The sequence below is a fragment of the Oncorhynchus nerka genome, linkage group LG13 (genome assembly GCF_034236695.1).
Source record: "Oncorhynchus nerka isolate Pitt River linkage group LG13, Oner_Uvic_2.0, whole genome shotgun sequence".
NCBI lineage: Eukaryota > Metazoa > Chordata > Actinopteri > Salmoniformes > Salmonidae > Oncorhynchus > Oncorhynchus nerka.
This window is the reverse complement of record NC_088408.1, coordinates 61,101,050-61,121,499: the sequence shown is the minus strand read 5'-3', so window position 1 is coordinate 61,121,499 and position 20,450 is coordinate 61,101,050. Positions and strand designations below refer to the sequence as shown.

The 20,450-nt window shown below is 47.9% G+C and overlaps 1 pseudogene; it reads left to right on the top strand.

Moving 5' to 3' along the window:
• On the top strand, positions 1-18,631 carry LOC115140654 (kinesin-like protein KIF27; annotated as a pseudogene).
• Positions 18,632-20,450: the final 1,819 nt, after the last annotated feature.

Here is a 20,450-nt window from a genome sequence, read left to right as displayed (position 1 = left end):
GAACCCAGCAATCAACGGTCAGCTCGAACAGTTATTTGTTCAAGTTAAAAAGTTGAAGTTGAACTTTGTTCTTTCAAATCAACAACGCCAGATATGACAGCTTTTCGTTTCACAGTCCAAAGTGCGAAAAAGTCGTGGCTTCTGAAGTGAACAAGTTACTGTACAAGTAACGTTAGACTTATTTCTTTCAACATGCCTTTATCGAGAAAACAAAGTGGGTGTCTTGTGTGAAAATCCCGAGAGGTAGACAGGGTGACTCATTTAGTATCAGACGTTACCAGTGACGGGTTTGGTAATGGGAGAGGTGTGTGTGCGGGTTGCGGTTCGGGTCAGACCGTTGTTTCCCAAAAAGGTGCTCCACAACCACCAGCTGTGTGTGGTGCCCGACACCGTCCAGATGATGCTGGGTAGCGACCGACCACGCCTTTGGACCGACGGCAAACAATTAACAATTAAGTACCTTACTGTGATTGTTTTCAATTAAAATGGTCAAAATCAATTCGCTTCAAGAGCTAGACTGTCAGGGAGGGGAAACCTGAAAATGTGGTTGATGTCACCATGGAAGGCTAAACTCCATCCCACCAAAAACAGGCTGAGATTTCAGGCGCTTTTCAAACAGCTCTTACACTAAAAGGGCATTGTCATTATTTTCACCATTTCAAAGTATTATTCCAACCTCATAGTGTGGGAATATATATAAAACGTAGGTAAATCTAGTTTTGACGTCACTGGGCCTTTAAAAGTGTGAGCCCAATTGTACTCTTTGACATCATGCAGACGCCAAGTGCATTGAGGGATGATGATGTTCTGACATGAATCCTTGAATAATCTATCTACTATGATTCTACCCTGAACTGTCATTTGAGGCAAATGCAGAGAATCTTATGATTATACAATTACACTATTATATTATCATCAGACAAATTTGCTTTTATGTTTTCACCAAGGAAGTTGCTCTCTCTGTACTTGTACCCTTGTTAGCATCTCTGCCGGAGGAGGAGAGTGGGATCATTGGTCGGGTTGCAGCAGATCTGTTTGTGCTCTTGGGGGAGAGGAGAGCTGCGGATGCAAGGGCTGCGGTAGACGTTAGGGTGTCCTACATGGAACTGTACCAGGAGGAGCTCATGGACCTGCTGGAGGTCCAGACTGGCAACAAGGAGCTGCATGTCAGAGAGGATGACAGGGGTAACACTGGTAACACCCCTCGCTCTGTCTGTGCTAGGGTGTGTGTGACGTGTCAAGTGTGTGTGTTTAACCCCCTAAGGCCGATGTCCGCGCCCCATAAAAATCTGTCAGTTTGCATGGGATGTATCTCAATCCACTGCATATGCCTATGTCGTACTTCCGCATCTCTGGTGAAAGGTGACAGAGCTAGACCGTGGTTTGTCAGACCATAAGACATCCCGAAAATCGGTCTTCTCACAAAATCATCTGTATCATCCGAACGGTTTGGCCTACAAAACTATGGAAAGATGAGACTCTCAAGAACACAAGGATGTTCTCCGGTTTTCTCTACACCCTCCACAAGTCTCAGGAGACTCGTCTGAAGTCGGTACAACCAATCTGACATCTTCTTTCTGTGGTGTCCAAACTGTTAGGGCTACACACTAATATGACCCCTCTGCACAAAGGTGAGACTCTCACACACATGTTTTTCTCTAGGATGCCCACAGGCCTCACAGGACTCGTCTGAAGGCCCCCCCGGTACCAGTTGAAAAAATGAATGGAAGTACAATGCTTTCGGAAAGTATTCAGACCACTTGACTTTTCCACATTTAGTTACTTTACAGCCTTATTCTAAAATTGATTAAAGCATTTTTTCCCCCTCATCAATCTACAAACAATACCCCATAATGAATGACAAAGCAAAAACAGGGTTTTTAGAAATTTCAGCAAATGTGTAAAAAAAAAAACAGAAATATGACATTTCTAAAAACCTGTTTTTGCTTTGTCATTATGGGGTATTGTGTGTAAAGGGGAAAAAAACAATTGAATCATTTTTAGAATAAGGCTGTAATGTAACAAAATGGGGAAAAAGTCAAGGGGTCTGAATACTTTCCACATTTTTGACATTTATTTTTATTTAACCAGGAAGGGCTCATTGAGATTTAAAATCTATTTTTCAAGAGGGTCCTGGCCAAGATCGGCAGCACCAAGTCATTACAAAAATTACAGACAAACAACATGGAAAAACTACAAATAATCTAGTAAAAAAACATAGAATTCACATGTCACGCCCTGGTCTAAGTATTTTGTGTTTTTCTTCATGTATTGGGTCAGGCCAGGGTGTGGCATGGAGTTTTTGTATTGTGGTGTGTTTTGTCTTGGGGTTTTGGTGTGTAGGTTAGTGGGATTGTAGCTTAGTGGGGTGTTCTAGGAAAGTCTATGGCTGTCTGAAGTGGTTCTCAATCAGAGGCAGGTGTTTATCGTTGTCTCTGATTGGGAACCATATTTAGGCAGCCATATTCTTTGGTTGTATTGTGGGTGATTGTCCTTAGTGTCCTCGTTGTTAGTTTGCACCAGTTTAGGCTGTTTCGGTTTTCACATTACGTTTATTGTTTTTTTTGTAAAGTTCGTGTTTCTTTATTATTAAATAAACATGGATTGCAATAGCCACGCTGCATTTTGGTCCGATCCTTGCTACACCTCCTCTTCCGAGGAGGAGATAGAAGAAAACCGTGACAGAATCACCCACCACCAACGGACCAAGCAGCGTGTCAACAGGCAGGAGCAGCTGCAGTGGGAGAGGCTGCACCACCTGGAGAAATGGACATGGGAGGAAGAACTGGACGGTAAAGGACCCTGGGATCAGCCTGGAGATTATTGTCGCCCCAAAGCCAAGCTGGAGGCAGCAAAAGCAGAGAGGCGGCATTATGAGGAGCTAGCACGGCAGAGCGGATGGAAGCCTGGAGAATATCGCCGCCCCAAGGAGGAACTAGAAGCGGCAAAAGCGGAGAGGCGCTGGTATGAGGAGGCAGCACGGCGACGTGGATGGAAGCCCGGGAATCAGCCCCAAAAAAAATCTTGGGGGGGGCTTACAGGGAGTATGGCTACGCCAGGTAGGAGACCTGCGCAAACTCCCTGTGCTTACCGGGGGGCTAGAGAGGCCGTGCAGGCACCGTGTTATGCAGTGGTGCGCACGGTGTCCCCAGTGCGGGTGCATAGCCCGGTGCGGTATATTCCAGCTCCACGTATCGGCCGGGCTAGATTGAGCGTCGAGCAAATGCCATGAAGCCGGCTCTACGCATCTGGTCCCCAGTGCGTTTCCTTGGGCCGGTGTACATGGCACCAGCCTTGCGATCAGTGTCTCCGGTTCGCCTACATAGTACAGTGCGGGCTATTCCACCTCGCCGCACTGGCAGAGCAACCGAGAGTTTTCAACCAGGTAAGGCTCGGTGCTCAAGAGCTCCAGTGCGCCTGCACGGTCCGGTCTATCCAGTACCACCTCCACACCCCAGTCCTCCGGTAGCAGCTCCCCGCACCAGGCTTCCTGTGCGTTTCCTCGATCCAGTACCACCGGTTCCAGCACCACGCACCAGGCCTTCAGTGCGCCTCGCCTGTTCAGCGCAGCCAGAGCCTGTCTCCTCTCCTGCGCTGCCGGAGTCTCCCGCCTGTTCAGCGCAGCCAGAGCCTGTCTCCTCTCCTGCGCTGCCGGAGTCTACCGCCTGTTTAGCGCTGTCGGAGCCTTTCTCTTCTCCTGCGCTGCCGGAGTCTCCAGTCTGCCCAGCGTCGCCAGTCTGCCCAGCGTCGTCAGTCTGCCCAGCGTCGCCAGCGCCACCAGTCTGCCCAGCGCCACCAGTCTGGCCAGCGCCACCAGTCTGCCCAGCACCGCCAGTCTGCCCAGCGTCGGCCAGGATCTATCAGTAGCACCAGTCAGCCAGGATCTTCCAGATCTGCCAGTCAGCCAGACTCTTCCGGATCTGCCAGTCAGCCAGACTCTTCCGGATCTGCCAGTCAGCCAGACTCTTCCGGATCTGCCAGTCAGCCAGACTCTTCCGGATCTGCCAGTCAGCCAGACTCTTCCGGATCTGCCAGTCAGCCAGACTCTTCCGGATCTGCCAGTCAGCCAGACTCTTCCGGATCTGCCAGTCAGCCAGACTCTTCCGGATCTGCCAGTCAGCCAGACTCTTCCGGATCTGCCAGTCAGCCAGACTCTTCCGGATCTGCCAGTCAGCCAGACTCTTCCGGATCTGCCAGTCAGCCAGGATCTGCCAGTCAGCCAGGATCTGCCAGTAGCACCAGTCAGCCAGGATCTGCTGAGACCACCAGCCAGCCAGGATCTGGTAGATCTATCTACCTGCCTGAGCTTCCTCTCACTCCCGAGCTTCCTCTCACTCCCGAGCTTCCTCTCACTCCCGAGCTTTCTCTCACTCCCGAGCTTTCTCTCACTCCCGAGCTGCCTCAGTCCCGAGCTGTCCTTCAGTCCCGATCTGCTCCTCAGTCCAGTGGGGTTCTGGGTGAGGACTACTAGGCCATGGTCGGCGGCGAGGGTGGACTATCCAGGGACGCGAGGAGAGGGGACTAAGACATTTATTGAGTGGGGTCCACGTCCCGCGCCGGAACCGCCACCATGGACAGACGCCCACCCGGACCCTCCCTATTTGTTTTGAGGTGCGTTCGGGAGTCCGCACCTTAGGGGGGGGGTTCTGTCACGCCCTGGTCTAAGTATTTTGTGTTTTTCTTCATGTATTGGGTCAGGCCAGGGTGTGGCATGGAGTTTTTGTATTGTGGTGTGTTTTGTCTTGGGGTTTTGGTGTGTAGGTTAGTGGGATTGTAGCTTAGTGGGGTGTTCTAGGAAAGTCTATGGCTGTCTGAAGTGGTTCTCAATCAGAGGCAGGTGTTTATCGTTGTCTCTGATTGGGAACCATATTTAGGCAGCCATATTCTTTGGTTGTATTGTGGGTGATTGTCCTTAGTGTCCTCGTTGTTAGTTTGCACCAGTTTAGGCTGTTTCGGTTTTCACATTACATTTATTGTTTTTTTTGTAAAGTTCGTGTTTCTTTATTATTAAATAAACATGGATTGCAATAGCCACGCTGCATTTTGGTCCGATCCTTGCTACACCTCCTCTTCCGAGGAGGAGATGGAAGAAAACCGTGACATCACAAGAGTATAACAAAATCAAAAACAGCAAATTAAAAACATTGACAGGTCAGGGAATCAGTCTCAAGATCCTTCATCAGTGATTTAAAAATACTAATCGGGGCGAGTTCTTCCAGTTTAAAAGTATTTTGTAAGGCTTTCCAAGACGATGGCGCAGAGTACATAAAAGCCCTTTTATCAAATTCAGTTCGGACATTTGGAACAGTTAGCAGGATAAAGTCCAGCGAACGAAGAGAGTACCCACCACATTTCTGAACAATAAAAATGCCCAAATAAATAGGTAGTAAACCCAAAATGGCTTTGTAAATAAAAGTATACCAGTGACTGAGCCTATGAGTGACTAGAGAAGGCCAGACAACCCTGGTATACAAAGTGCAGTGGTGCGTAAGTGTTTTGCAGTTTTAAAATAAATCTCAAAGTGTCAATGGAAAGGGTGTCAATTGATCTCAAACACTGAGCGGAAGCATTCATATATAAAATATCCCCATAGTCTAGTAAAGGCATAAATGTAGCTGATACTAGCCTCCTTCTGGCTTCAAAAGAAAAACAGGCCTTATTCCTAAAATAAAATCCCAATTTCAGCTTCAATTTTGTAAGTTGTTGAATGTGCAATTTAAAAGAGAGGCCGTCATCAATTAAAATTCCAAGATATTTATATTTGGTTACAACCTTAATCTCCTTGCCCTGACAGGTAGTAATAGGTGAAAGGTTCAGAGGTCTATTTATTGCTTTAGAAAACACCATTAGTTTAGTTTTGTCAGTATTGAGGATAAGCTTCAATTGACACAAGGTATGTTGAACAGTATAAAAAGCTGTTTGCAAGTTCTGGAAAGCTTTTGTAAGAGACGAGGCACAACAGTAAATAACAGTATCATCAACATAAAAATGAAGTTGCGTATGTTGGACATTTGTCTAAATCATTTATATAAATAGTGAATAGGAGAGGACCAAGTACAGAGCCTTGGGGCACACCATTAAAGACAGACAATTTAACAGACATAAGCCCATCAAATGGAGTGCACTGAGTTCTATTAGACAGATAGTTAGCAAACCATGCCACTGCATGCTCCGAAAGACCTACACTCGACAATCTCTGCCTTAGTATAGCATGATCAAAAGCCTTAGAGAGATCAATAAAAAGTGAGACACAGTGCTGTTTTTTGTCAAGGGCTTCAGTGATCTCATTTAAAACCTTCATGGCAGCTTTAATTGTGCTATGCGTCTTCCTGAAGCCCGATTGGTACGTTGATAAAATAGTTAGTAAATAAAAACTCTTAGCTGTTCACTCACAAGGGTTTCAAGTATTTTCACCAGGGGTGACAGCTTTGAGATTGGCCTATAATTATTTAAAAGAGTTGGATGTCCCCATTTTAAAAGTGGTAGGACAAATGCTGATTTCCATATCTTTGCACTGTACATGCTGTATGGAATCTGACTGTAGTGTGTGGGTTTGTTTCAGTGGTAGTTGTGGCAAGAGAAACTGTGAGTACCTCCGCTGAGGAGTTGCTGAGCGTCCTGGAGGCTGGCAATGCCCTGAGGCACACTGGCCCCACTCAGATGAACGAGCGCTCTAGCCGCTCTCATGCTATCGTTACCCTACAGCTGACGCAGGATGACCACGACAATGGCTCCCTCCGCTCCTCTAAACTCCACCTGGTGGATCTGTCTGGGTCAGTGCGGGCTGCACGCACCGGGAACACAGGCCTGCTGGTGTTGGGCAACATCATCCTCGCACTCTCCAACATGCACTCTCCAATCGCCGGCACAACCACGTGCCGTACCCCGACGCCAAGATCACGCGCATCCTCCGGGACTCACTGGGCGGCTCTGCTCACACACTGATAGTGGCCTGCGTCAGCCCTTCCCACCACAGTTTCGCAGAGACGCTGAGTGTGCTTCAGTTTGCCTCACGGCCATGCTACGTGAAGAACCAGCCTGGGTTGTGTCCTGCCAGGGCGTGTTCGGGCTGGCAGCCTGGAGAGGCTCGTGTGGGGGAGCTGGAGCAGGAGGTCCAGACTCTGAGAGAGGCACTGAGAGAGAAGGATTAGACAAGGAGAGGGATTGCTTTGAGTGACAGCACCAAACAGGCCACTCAGGAGGAGCGTGATGACAGGGGGGCGGCTCTAGTGGAGGAGTCCCAGTACCGCTGCCTTGCACAGGACGCTGCCTTCCTATTGGAGGAGCTCCAGAACTCCACCCGGAGTCCTGCTCTGCAGCAGCGTTTGCAGGAATGGCTGGAGAGACACAGGGAGCTTAGCCACACTGGCTATCAACAACCTGTGGGGGGTGCAGGGGATGAGTCAACAGATCACCATCCTCCAGCTCAGACGTGAGCTCAAGAACTGTCAGGTAGTGTGTATAGTGGACTCTGTTTCTAAGCTTTGTTTGCTCAATATAATCTGTTTACAAATTATATTCTAAACATAGGTATAAATTGTATTTGTCTCTCTTTTTCTCCACCCCCCAACTCTATTTTACTCAGTCTCTCTCCCACTCTCCCTTCTTCCATCAGTATACTCTGGCTATAGACAAGCAGGTGTTTGACCTGAGGGAATCTGAGCTGGAGCAGGTGTAGAGGCAGGTGCAGACACTGCTACAGGAGAAACAGACACACCTCCAGTCCTTACAGGAGGAGAGGGAGCACAGACAAATTAAGAGAGAGAGAGAGGATATTGAGATACGACGATTGAATGGGGCATTTCTACAGTGGGTGATGACTGATGTTTTTTCCGTTGGTTGGGCGTGCAGAAGGAGCAGCTGGTGGAACAGCAGCTGTTGATAGATCGTCTCTGTGGTGACCTCCTGACCTTCAGGATGGGATCCTTTAGACCCTCGCTGGACACTGGGGCTTCTGGGAAGTCAGCGAGGAGACCTCAGTGTTCCCATGATCAGCTAAGGCCATGGTTGTACGAGGAAGGTGTGTGTGTGTGTGTGGCTGTGGCTGTCACAATTATTGTCAGCTGGTGATTGTCAAGCAAATAACTGTCAGTCTCCGGTAATTGCCCGTTAATTAACATAAACACATTTAGCATCTCCTGGCTTCCACACATAGCCTACAAGCCATTTAACAAAGTCTAATACATCCATATAATATAGCCTACACTTTCACAATAAATGTATTGTTTATTTTAGACAGGTCTAAAGAAGCATGATATGAAGAAACTGTAGTGTATTTCAGAAGAAAATAATAGTACAGTATACTCTTGAGTTGTTCTGATGTAGCTATGCCAAATGGCTGTGGGCTACACTTGTTCATTTAGCAGACAAGATTTGTTTAGAATTCCGTGGCGTTATTTTATATTGTTTTATAGTATGAAGAATACAATTGAGCAAAGTTCAATAAAATATCAATATTTTCTCCAAAGGATTTGAGGGAGTGCGCACATTCGGCTATTCTGTGTGAAGCGGTTGACAAAGGAATAGGTCTTCCTATATGCTTAATTTAGAGTTATTAATGTAACTTTAGTTGTTCTACAAACGATATGTTTTGATTTTTAATACATTGTAAGGCAGCATGATGTGACTCTAATGAGGATTTGAAAAAATTGACCATATTTACTTTTCATCAGCCAACAAGATGAGAAGCCCTAACGAACATTCTAAGCGCAGCAATGTGCACATGGTAGTAGGCTAGAAGCATGACTGTTCCATTAGTGGAACACACCATTATCAAAAGTGACCGCAAATGCAATTATGCATGTAATGCTTTTATTATAAAGGTGCATTTTTATGGTGAAAATGATCTTCCCCAAACTTGAAACTCACGCGTTGCTTATATCTGCCAGTTAGGCTCTACACCCCTTGTAAAGCGGATTGATGTGCATTAATTTTAAGAAGTTATTTGGCCACTTTAGTTGTGATACAAACCTCAAACATATAATAGGCCTATCGGCTAGGCTGCATGAGGGTTGCGACTATGATTTGAAAAAGTTGTTTCTTACGCTGGACATCATTCACAAGTGATAATGTATAATTCACAAGTGATAGGCTAATATTGTCACCCATCAGACTATTCTTGATTTAATCTTGTCTTTACATATTACTAAATAATATATGTGACATTTGTTTTGATTGAGAATGGACCATTATCATGCACCTGTATCGAAACAATGGTAGCAGGAAAAAATTCATGTCATCTATACACTTAAATAGCGGTTGGAGGATGCTTTTCTCCGTGGTTTATTTTCATGCCAGCCAGGTAGGCTATACTGCTGTTGTAAAGAGAAGCAATGTGCTTAATATTAGTAAAGTTGAGTAATAAATATAGTAGGCCTAGCCTATAGAAAGCTGATGGGATCCTCCTCTTTTTATTAGAGGCCGTTTTCTCAATTGCATAGCCTATAGAAATATTGCGAAACATTAGCTCATGGGCTCTCATTAAGTGTTTGATTTAGATTTCCAAATACATTTGCTTTGATGTCAGAGTGATTAGAGGGACAATAGAGTGCTGAGTACCAGGCAGTTAGCAAGTTTTGTAGGTCACTAATGACCAGCAGCAGCATCAGTTTGGAGAAGACTAATTACTGTGACTAAATGGTAATTTGACTGCCTTCAAGACTCGTGACCGCCGGTGTGGCGGTATGTGTGCAACAATGGAGTTTCTGTTAGTGTGTTTCTTATGTAGATCCATACTAGTCCTCTGGCCTGTTCGTTGGAGAGGGTGATGGCTGCCTTTAAGACCCGCAGTCAGCTGCTGCTGGCTCAGATAGAGGGAGATGAGGTCCACTGCCCTCAAAAAACACTGAAGGAAAGGAGCGAAGAGGAGGGGGGAGAAAGGGATTCAGGTGAGCAAGTCTGTAATACTGTAACATCCTGCTTCAGAGCTATGTAGAATCCAGCCTGCTTTGACCAGAACCAGGCACAAAATACTAGTTTGGACCAGATTCAGGACGGGCTCCAGTTACTTCAGCCGTCAGAACGCTCTCCAGGTAAATACAGTTATGAGTCTTAGGGGGAATATTTCCTGTCATTTCTGTTTCATTGCCAAGACCGGCCTGTGCCTTTTGTAGGGTGTAAGGAGCGCAGAGAGAGGCGGAGTCAGATGGTGAACCTGCTGCGCCTAAAGAAGGCGGAGACACAGAGCAGGGCTAGCCTGCGGACCAGTGGCTCCAGTAATCTGCACAAGAACAAGGTCAGTGCTAACAATATAGTATTCAGAGAACACTCATAGAGCATTAAACACTCATAGAGCATTAAACACTCAGAGCATTAATCACTCAGAGTATTCCTAGAGCATTTATACAGCACTAATAGAGTATTGAAGGAGCATTAATACAGAACTCCTGTTGACCTTTCGGACTGTCAGTCTTTGCATCCATATAGCCCCATCTGTGAATGTGGTTACATTTCTCCAGTCCCATCCTTTAGCCTCATAGCAAACCAAGTGGTGGGGCTGCCATTTTGTTGTCTTTCATTAAAGAGAATACATCCTGTGAACAGCATGCTAAAGGGTTAGATGCTGCTGTGTTGCAGCACCCGAGGACCGACAACAAGGCTGTCTTTCAAAATGGAGACTCTAAAGAATCAGAGGAAAAGGTAGAATGACGTTCCAGAATTAAAAGTGTGGCCATATTACATTGGCAAGGGGTCACAGGTTTGAGTTGCCCCTCCTTGCAGTCATGGTGATTCCTTAGATCTCATTTGGATATTCAACATAGTTGAAAATAAGCAAACTGCGTGTGTGTTTTGACGTGACACCGAGGCACCGAGAGGCCTGTGTTCAGGAGAGGAACCAGCTGCAGATCAAGAAGCTTCGCTCCAGCCAGGTAAACACAGAGCAGCGCTTAGAAATCCAAAGTATTGACGTATGAAAAAAAATGAAAAAAGAAGAACCGTACATTTTGTGTGTGTGTGTAAGTTACGGCATTCCAATGTTGTCTGCAATTGAAAGTGCGTGTGCATACGTTCACGTGTGTTCTTCAGGCTCTGAGTCAGGACTTGCTGCGAGTGTCGGCCCGTCTGGGAGATCTGGATCAGGAGCTTGAGGAGAGAGGAGGGGTAGAGAGGCGACTGTCCCCCTCTGCAGCAGGGCTGTGTGGAGTGTCCGCGGAGGAGCTGCTGAAGGAGAGAGAGAGAGCCTGCGTCGGAGGAGGGACACGCAGCTGAGGGGCGGCAGGGTGCTCACGCCAGAGGTGAGCTCCTTAACGTTGCCTATTTTCCTTCAGCGTGGATGTCACACTGACTACAGGGGGCTGATGTGGAAATACATGGTGTGTGTGTGTGTATAGGAGGAGCTCTGCTGCAGTCGGAGGAGGTCTTGGAGGCTCTGGATGCTGCAGTAGAGTTTAAGAACTATTCCATCCAGGAGAGACACAGACCTCGGGGACACGGAGACGACCACAATGACGTCATGAGGGCGCCGAGAGAGCTGTCACTTCCAGAGGCCTCGGCACTGTTGGTCAAATACTTCAACAAGGTCAGAGTCCCAACACACACTCACCACAAACTACTTTGAGCAACCAAGCTACCGTAATTCAGTTATTTTCGACGAAGGAGGCGACATGAGGAGAGTGATTTGACCATTGGCGAGCGATACGACCAGATTTGTTCAAAGTGAAACTCAATGCAAATCATCATCAGAGATTTCGCAGTGTGATAACCAGTCTGGGGAGGGAGGGTCTTACTAGCCTAGCTAGCTTTTTTAACACTGCTGGATAGTGAACATGCTATTTTGCATGCTGTTTGGAATAAACACTCACAATGGGCGAACTAGGTGATTCCTACTACAAAGTAGTATCTCTAGTTGACAGTACACTCTGCAATAGAACCCGCATTTGAGGAAAGGCTGGGGGGCTGGGATTGAGATTAGGGGGTCAAAAAGGGTTTGGGGCAGAATTGAAACTGGAAAAGGGTTTGGGACAGAAGTGAGACTGGTTTAAAAGCTCTCCATAGGCAAACATAAAAGAGATGGTTCACTGGACTCCTAACCTTCCATTACCCTCCTGCTAAACTACCCGTCAATAACATTTACATTTACATTTAAGTCATTTAGCAGACGCTCTTATCCAGAGCGACTTACAAATTGGTGCATTCACCTTATGACATCCAGTGGAGCAGCCACTTTACAATAGTGCATCTAAATCTTTTAAGGGGGGGGGGTGAGAAGGATTACTTTATCCTATCCTAGGTATTCCTTAAAGAGGTGGGGTTTCAGGTGTCTCCGGAAGGTGGTGATTGACTCCGCTGTCCTGGCGTCGTGAGGGAGTTTGTTCCACCATTGGGGGGCCAGAGCAGCGAACAGTTTTGACTGGGCTGAGCGGGAACTGTACTTCCTCAGTGGTAGGAAGGCGAGCAGGCCAGAGGTGGATGAACGCAGTGCCCTTGTTTGGGTGTAGGGCCTGATCAGAGCCTGGAGGTACTGAGGTGCCGTTCCCCTCACAGCTCCATAGGCAAGCACCATGGTCTTGTAGCGGATGCGAGCTTCAACTGGAAGCCAGTGGAGAGAGCCGAGGAGCGGGGTGACGTGAGAGAACTTGGGAAGGTTGAACACCAGACGGGCTGCGGCGTTCTGGATGAGTTGTAGGGGTTTAATGGCACAGGCAGGGAGCCCAGCCAACAGCGAGTTGCAGTAATCCAGACGGGAGATGACAAGTCCCTGGATTAGGACCTGCGCCGCTTCCTGTGTGAGGCAGGGTCGTACTCTGCGGATGTTGTAGAGCATGAACCTACAGGAACGGGCCACCGCCTTGATGTTAGTTGAGAACGACAGGGTGTTGTCCAGGATCACGCCAAGGTTCTTAGCGCTCTGGGAGGAGGACACAGTGGAGTTGTCAACCGTGATGGCGAGATCATGGAACGGGCAGTCCTTCTCCGGGAGGAAGAGCAGCTCCGTCTTGCCGAGGTTCAGCTTGAGGTGGTGATCCGTCATCCACACTGATATGTCTGCCAGACATGCAGAGATGCGATTCGCCACCTGGTCATCAGAAGGGGGAAAGGAGAAGATTAATTGTGTGTCGTCTGCATAGCAATGATAGGAGAGACCATGTGAGGTTATGACAGAGCCAAGTGACTTGGTATATAGCGAGAATAGGAGAGGGCCTAGAACAGAGCCCTGGGGGACACCAGTGGTGAGAGCACGTGGTGAGGAGACGGATTCTCGCCACGCCACCTGGTAGGAGCGACCTGTCAGGTAGGACGCAATCCAAGCGTGGGCCGCGCCGGAGATGCCCAACTCGGAGAGGGTGGAGAGGAGGATCTGATGGTTCACAGTATCGAAGGCAGCCGATAGGTCTAGCGGGAGAGCTGGCCAAGGACGGCACGTTCAAGGGTTTTGGAGAGAAAAGAAAGAAGGGATACTGGTCTGTAGTTGTTGACATCGGAGGGATCGAGTGTAGGTTTTTTCAGAAGGGGTGCAACTCTCGCTCTCTTGAAGACGGAAGGGACGTAGCCAGCGGTCAGGGATGAGTTGATGAGCGAGGTGAGGTAAGGGAGAAGGTCTCCGGAAATGGTCTGGAGAAGAGAGGAGGGGATAGGGTCAAGCGGGCAGGTTGTTGGGCGGCCGGCCGTCACAAGACGCGAGATTTCATCTGGAGAGAGAGGGGAGAAAGAGGTCAGAGCACAGGGTAGGGCAGTGTGAGCAGAACCAGCGGTGTCGTTTGACTTAGCAAACGAGGATCGGATGTCGTCGACCTTCTTTTCAAAATGGTTGACGAAGTCATCTGCAGAGAGGGAGGAGGGAGGGGAGGGGGATTCAGGAGGGAGGAGAAGGTGGCAAAGAGCTTCCTAGGGTTAGAGGCAGATGCTTGGAATTTAGAGTGGTAGAAAGTGGCTTTAGCAGCAGCGACAGAAGAGGAAAATGTAGAGAGGAGGGAGTGAAAGGATGCCAGGTCCGCAGGGAGGCGAGATTTTCCTCCATTTCCGCTCGGCTGCCCGAAGCCCTGTTCTGTGAGCTCGCAATGAGTCGTCGAGCCACGGAGGCGGGAGGGGAGGACCGAGCCGGCCTGGAGGATAGGGGACATAGAGAGTCAAAGGATGCAGAAAGGGAGGAGAGGAGGGTTGAGGAGGCAGAATCAGGAGATAGGTTGGAGAAGGTTTGAGCAGAGGGAAGAGATGATAGGATGGAAGAGGAGAGAGTAGCGGGGGAGAGAGAGCGAAGGTTGGGACGGCGCGATACCATCCGAGTAGGGGCAGTGTGGGAAGTGATGGATGAGAGCGAGAGGGAAAAGAATACAAGGTAGTGGTCGGAGACTTGGAGGGGAGTTGCAATGAGGTTAGTGGAAGAACAGCATCTAGTAAAGATGAGGTCGAGCGTATTGCCTGCCTTGTGAGTAGGGGGGAAGGTGAGAGGGAGAGGTCAAAAGAGGAGAGGAGTGGAAAGAAGGAGGCAGAGAGGAATGAGTCAAAGGTAGACGTGGGGAGGTTAAAGTCGCCCAGAACTGTGAGAGGTGAGCCGTCCTCAGGAAAGGAGCTTATCAAGGCATCAAGCTCATTGATGAACTCTCCGAGGGAACCTGGAGGGCGATAAATGATAAGGATGTTAAGCTTGAAAGGGCTGGTAACTGTGACAGCATGGAATTCAAAGGAGGCGATAGACAGATGGGTAAGGGGAGAAAGAGAGAATGACCACTTGGGAGAGATGAGGATCCCGGTGCCACCACCCCGCAGACCAGAAGCTCTCGGGGTGTGCGAGAACACATGGGCGGACGAAGAGAGAGCAGTAGGAGTAGCAGTGTTATCTGTGGTGATCCATGTTTCCGTCAGTGCCAAGAAGTCGAGGGACTGGAGGGAGGCATAGGCTGAGATGAACTCTGCCTTGTTGGCCGCAGATCGGCAGTTCCAGAGGCTACCGGAGACCTGGAACTCCACGTGGGTCGTGCGCGCTGGGACCACCAGATTAGGGTGGCCGCGGCCACGCGGTGTGGAGCGTTTGTATGGTCTGTGCAGAGAGGAGAGAACAGGGATAGACAGACACATAGTTGACAGGCTACAGAAGAGGCTACGCTAATGCAAAGGAGATTGGAATGACAAGTGGACTTACACGTCTCGAATGTTCAGAAAGTTGAGCTTACGTAGCAAGAATCTTATTGACTAAAATGATTAAAAATGATACAGTACTGCTGAAGTAGGCTAGCTGGCAGTGGCTGCGTTGTTGACTTTGTAGGCTAGCTGACAGTGGCTGCGTTGTTGATTCGGGGGCTAGCTGGCTAGCTAGCAGTGTTGATTACGTTACGTTGCGTTAAAAGAACGACAATAGCTGGCTAGGTAACCTAGAAAATCGCTCTAGACTACACAATTATCTTTGATACAGAGACGGCTATGTAGCTAGCTACGATCAAACAAATCAAACCGTTGTACTGTAATGAAATGAAATGAAAATGTGATACTACCTGTGGAGCGATACTACCTGTGGAATGCGACCGGGTTGTTGAGTTCTAATCGGTAGACGTTGGCTAGCTGTTGGCTAGCTAGCAGTGTCTCCTACGTTAAGGACGACAAATAGCTGGCTGCGTTGTTGATTCAGGGGCTAGCTGGCTAGCTAGCTAGCAGTGTTGATTACGTTACGTTGCGTTAAAAGAACGACAATAGCTGGCTAGGTAACCTAGAAAATCGCTCTAGACTACACAATTATCTTTGATACAGAGACGGCTATGTAGCTAGCTATGTAGACGGTGGGCGTTAGCTAGCTGGCTAGCTGCTGGGCAGATACGTTAGGACGACGAAATACGATAATTACGCAATTATCTTTGATACAAAGACGGCTATGTAGCTAGCTAAGAAGAAATTGCTAAGATTAGACAAATCAAACCGTTGTACTATAATGAAATGTAATGAAATGTAATGAAAAGTTATACTACCTGCAGACCGAAGTGCAGACCGAAGTGCGGATGCGACTGCTCGCTCCAACCCGGCAATAACTGAGTGGATAGTTGAAAGCGTTCCCTTGGCCCCTCCAGGTGCTGTGTCTGCGGGAGTCGGAGCGGCGGCTGCAGCTGCAGAGTGGCGAGCAGGAGGCGGTGACCAGGGAGATGGAGGCAGCTCTACAGCGCCTCACTCTGGACACAGACCGCCGGCTCACTGAGCAGCATCAAGAGCACCAGCACGACATACAGATACTAATGCAGCAGCTCCAAGGTCAGTTTGTATGCGTCAATGTGATAAATGTTTATGAGTGTGGGGTATTCCTGCCCCTTCGTTGTGTTTGTCTGTTTTACAGTATTATCACTGCTCGTTTTGTCCTCGTGTGTAGAGGGTGGCTCAGGGGACAGTGGACAAGTGTTCCATGTTAGGCTGCAGCAGCTGGAGAGAGACCTGTTCTTCTATAAGAGCTCCAGCCGTAAGCTGAAGAGGAAGCTCTGAGAGCTAGTCACTGACTCCCTCCGCCCCCAGGCTCCAGACCTGCAGACCCAGGGCAGGAAGGCGGCCAGCGACGGAGCATTGGACAGCCCCAGCCCGCAGATTCCCAGAGTGGAGCTGGCCCCGGTCCGTCTGTCCTGTAGAGAGCCGAGGCAGATCTCACCCTCTGCCTTCTGCAGCACTAGGAGGCACTCTACCCTGAGGGCCAGCAGAGGCTCATTCCAGGAGGACTCCATCGAAGTGCCCCGGAACACTGACCATGAGGCTCCAGCACATACTGACCACTTCTTTCCTTCGTCCACACTAATCTAGAAGAACAGGTTAGTTGAAACTAAGGGCTCTTTTCAATCAGATCCGCTTTAGCCGACATCCACATAGTGGTTGTTTTGGCAGAGGTGTCAAATCTAAAAGTGTCTCACGACAGTATACCTAAAGCTGGACATTGCCATTAGCTGCACGGAGTCATCCCATTCAGCCACGTTGAAACAGTGTAATGTGAGATGTAATCTACACCTCCATTAGGATGATAGAAATCCTCATTATTTAGTTGAATGATTTTTCAATTTGAGTGTAATTACAATGTATATACAAAGGTATGTGGACACCCCTTAGAATTAGTGGATTCGGCTATTTCAGCCACACCCGTTACTGACCGGTCTATTCAATCGACCACACCGGCATGCAATCTCCATAGACATATTGGCAATAGAATGGCCTTACTGAAGAGCTCAGTAACTTTCAACTTGGCACCGTCATAAGATGCCACCTTTCCAACAAGTCAGTTGGTCAAATGTCTGCCCTGATAGAGCTGCCCTGGTTACCTGCAAGTGCTGTTATTGTGAAGTGGAAACGTTTATGAGCAACAACGACTCACCCGTGAAGTGGTAGGCCACACAAACTCACAGAACGGGACCGCCGAATGCTAAAGCGCATAGCGCGTAAAAATCATCTGTCCTCGGTTGCAACACTCACTACTGGTTACAAACTGCCTCAGGAAGCAACGTCAGCACAAGAACTGTTCGTCGGGAGATTCATGAAATGGGTTTCCATGGCTGAGCAGCTGCGCACAAGCCTAAAGTCACAATGCCAAGCATCGGCTGGAGTGGTGTAAAGCTTGCCCCCATTGGACTCTGGAGCAATGTAAACAAGTTCTCTGGAGTGACGAATCCCACTTCACCATTTGGCAGTCCGACGGACGAATCTGAGTTTGGCGGATGCCAGGAGAATGGTACCTACCCCAATGCATAGTGCCAACTGTAAAGTTGGGTGGAGGAGGAATAATAGTGTTGGAAAATCTTAACACTACAGCATACAATGACATTCTAGACGATTCTGTGCTTCCAACTTTGTGGCAACAGTTTGGGGAAAGCCCTTTCCTGTTTCAGCATGACAATGCCCCCATGCACAAGGCGAGGTCCATACAGAAATGGTTTGTCAAGATCGATTTTGAAGAACTTGACTGGCCTGCACAGAGCCCTGACCTCTACCCCATTGAACACCTTTGAGGTGAATTGAAACGCCTACTGCGAGCCAGGCCTAATCGCCCCAACATCAGTGCCTGTCCTCACTAATGCTCGTGGCTAAATGGAAGGAAATCCCTGCAGCAAGTCCCTGTTACAGCAGAAAAGTGGGGACCAACTCCATATCAATGGCCTTGATTTTGGAATGAGATGTTGAATGACAATGATCGCAAGAGCAGCTGCTCACCGATTTGACGGCTCCAACGCAGTTACACCTCGGACTCCACCAAAACATCCGCTATGCGGGTGACTGCTATCACCTGTTAATGCTTGATTTGATTGAATCTAGGCCCAAGTCAAATAGGACTCCTCTATTTGTTGTTCTCACTTATGCAGTGCGATTCAGATCAATATGGATGAAGAAGAGGCTGCAAGGAACGGAAGCCACTAACTGTGAAACTATTGAGACGCACGTAGACTGATCCCAAGCGCAGAGTGAAAGCCCTGTTCACTTTGCAACACTTAAAGCAGACTGAATAGCATTTCAAACTGCAGACTCACTTACTCAGAGATCAGATGAGCACACAGCTAAAATATCACAATCATGTGTTATCAATGAGTTGTTTAAATTTCCTTTTATTTTATTTTTTACTTTTAAAGATGATTTTTGCCTTAGTTTACAGTGTGTTTTATACAGTAGTGTGTTTGCAGTGTTCTAGTCTAATCAAGCCATTGGTCATTTGTGCAATAAAATCAAATGAATTGGATCAAACCTCTTAATTTGCAGTAGTTCACTAATTGGACATACATTTTTTTGCAGACTGCTGGTTAATGCAGGTGCAATCTGCAATGGTCATGGTAGCATGGTTTAATGGTCATTTCAATAATTGATATACCGGTACCCATTGATTCTTGAAAAATACTAATCAATGCCTCTAAAATCATAAAGTCAAAAATGTTAGTCTGATGCCTGACTGACACACAAGGCTAGTGATCCACCATCACCCCTGAAATGTTTTTGTTGCAAAACAAAAATGTTAAAAATTCTGTCATTCATGCTTGTGTAATGTAGTGCTCAAAATATGAGCTGCAGAAATACATCTAAGAAAGGCAATTGGAAAAATATCATTCCATACATTTTTTTTTACAAATACATATACCATTTAATATCTATAGATTTAGAATTGGATTGTTTTCATTATACACTGCTCAAAAAAATAAAGGGAACACTAAAATAGCACATCCTAGATCTGAATGAATGAAATATTCTTATTAAATACTTTTTTCTTTACATAGTTGAATGTGCTGACAACAAAATCACACAAAAATTATCAATGGAAATCAAATTTATCAACCCATGGAGGTCTGGATTTGGAGTCACACTCAAAATTAAAGTGGAAAACCACACTACAGGCTGATCCAACTTTGATGTAATGTCCTTAAAACAAGTCAAAATGAGGCTCAGTAGTGTGTGTGGCCTCCACGTGCCTGTATGACCTCCCTACAACGCCTGGGCATGCTCCTGATGAGGTGGCGGATGGTCTCCTGAGGGATCTCCTCCCAGACCTGGACTAAAGCATCCAGACCTGGACTAAAGCGAGACATGATGTCCCAGATGTGCTCAATTGGATTCAGGTCTGGGGAACGGGCGGGCCAGTCCATAGCATCAATGCCTTCCTCTTGCAGGAACTGCTGACACACTCCAGCCACATGAGGTCTAGCATTGTCTTGCATTAGGAGGAACCCAGGTCCAACCGCACCAGCATATGGTCTCACAAGGGGTCTGAGGATCTCATCTCGGTACCTAATGGCAGTCAGGCTGCCTCTGGCGAGCACATGGATGGCTGTGCGGCCCTCCAAAGAAATGTCACCCCAAACCATGACTGACCCACTACCAAACCGGTCATGCTGGAGGATGTTGCAGGCAGCAGAACGTTCTCCACGGCGTCTCCAGACTCTGTCACGTCTGTCACATGTGCTCAGTGTGAACCTGCTTTCATCTGTGAAGAGCACAGTGTGCCAGTGGCGAATTTGCCAATCTTGGTGTTCTCTGGCAAATGCCAAACGTCCTGCACGGTGTTGGGCTGTAAGCACAACCCCCACCTGTGGACGTCGGGTACTCATACCACCCTCATGGAGTCTGTTTCTGACCGTTTGAGCAGACACATGCACATTTGTGGCCTGCTGGAGGTCATTTTGCAGGGCTCTGGCAGTGCTCCTCCTGCTCCTCCTTGCACAAAGGCAGAGGTAGTGGTCCTGCTGCTGGGTTGTTGCCCTCCTACGGCCTCCTCCACGTCTCCTGATGTACTGGCCTGTCTCCTGGTAGCGCCTCTGGACACTACGCTGACAGACAGCAAACCTTCTTGCCACAGCTCGCATTGATGTGCCATCCTGGATGAGCTGCACTACCTGAGCCACTTGTGTGGGTTGTAGACTCCGTTTCATGCTACCACTAGAGTGAAAGCACCACCAGCATTCAAAAGTGACCAAAACATCAGCCAGGAAGCATAGGAACTGAGAAGTGGTCTGTGGTTATCACCTGCAGAACCACCCCTTTACTGGGGGTGTCTTGCTAATTGCCTATAATTTCCACCT